The sequence below is a fragment of the Psammomys obesus genome, unplaced genomic scaffold (genome assembly GCF_907164565.1).
Source record: "Psammomys obesus unplaced genomic scaffold, mPsaObe1.curated_primary_1811, whole genome shotgun sequence".
In the NCBI taxonomy this organism is placed as follows: Eukaryota; Metazoa; Chordata; class Mammalia; order Rodentia; family Muridae; genus Psammomys; species Psammomys obesus.
The window spans coordinates 13,203,147-13,204,566 of record NW_026596125.1 but is presented as its reverse complement, the minus strand read 5'-3'; positions in this window follow the sequence as shown (position 1 = coordinate 13,204,566).

Here is a 1,420-nt window from a genome sequence, read left to right as displayed (position 1 = left end):
CTATTAATATTCACTATTGGTTTATTAACGCTTTTATTAACGCTGCTGTTAGTCCTAAACAGCTGTATGCCCAAATCACCACACAGAGACTGGGTTTATTTAGTTAACTAAACACAATGCTGGGCAATAGTTTGTCCCTAAACCTCCAAGCCCTCATAATTTCCTAACATTTAGATTTCCCACATTATACTTGCTTTTAGTGATATATTAGGTCCAGTCCATCTCTCTGCGTTGTTCCAAGATCTCTCTTCTGCCTCTGAACTCCCAGCTCTCCCTCGCCCCTTTTCCTCCCATTCTCTTCTTGTCCTCTGGCTCCTCCCCTCTATTGCTCAACATTGTGGCTGGTTGTTTTATTTTGGATGTTTACACCAAGTTGAGACAGGTGATGCTTAGAATAAGTATCACAATGCAATGTCCAGATTGAAACCAGAGAGGGGGGGGGGATCAGCATTTGAATGAACAGGGTAAAGTGTATACATTTCACCAACACACATGCCAAGATAACTCTATCTCACTTGAGCCTCACAGTAATTTTTTCTCCTCTTCCTCCTCTTCTTCTGATGTAGCCTAGGTTAGCCCCAGACTTGCTATGGCTTTGTGGCCAAGAAAAGCCTGACTGTCTGAGCCTCCTGCCTAGTTGTGGGTGGCGCTGGGGATCCAGCCCACTGCCCTGTGCATGCCTAGTGTCTGTACTACCTGGTCTACACCCCTGGCCCTCCAGGCACTTTCCTGCTTTTATTCGGGCACAGGGGGTGCTGCTCACAACTCAGGCCGGTAGACACCCCAGGGGTTCTGTCCTCAGTGGTCCTTAAATCTCGGCAGGCTGACAGCAGGGATAACCCTCTCAGAATTTTCCTGACTGGCAGACTGAGACACTGAGTAAAGCGCATTGCTCCGGCCACACGCTTGTCAAGTGGCAGAACAAGGGGTCCAGGGCAAACTCTCACCTTAACAGTCAGTTGATACCTGATTCGGTTGGTGTGATATAATTTGCCATCCCCTGCCCATCCCCCAATGCTACTTTTCTCTAGAGCAGAAACTGTTGGGCCTGGAGGCCACAGCCTACCCTTAGGCCATGGGAGTGACAGCCAGGCCTCTGGCTGCTGGCTCCCACAGCGAAGCCCGCCCCCACCCCCACCGGCCTATCTGCTGAGAGTGCACTGCTGGGGGCTATGGCTTGGGGGTGGTGAGCCACAGCAGCTCAGCTGGGCAGTCTGTGCTAGAAGGAAGAGTTCCCTGCCCGGAGCTGTGTTCTGTTCCCATCCTGCCTCCAGTCTGCCCCCTCCACAGCCCCAGACTTCCGCTTGAGTCAGCCCAAGGCCTGCGTGGGGGCGTCCTCTGGTCTTCGGCAACATCCTGTGCTCTGCCTTCTGCATACCTATTTTCCATTCCCAGGGAATTCCTCCCATCAGGTTCACTC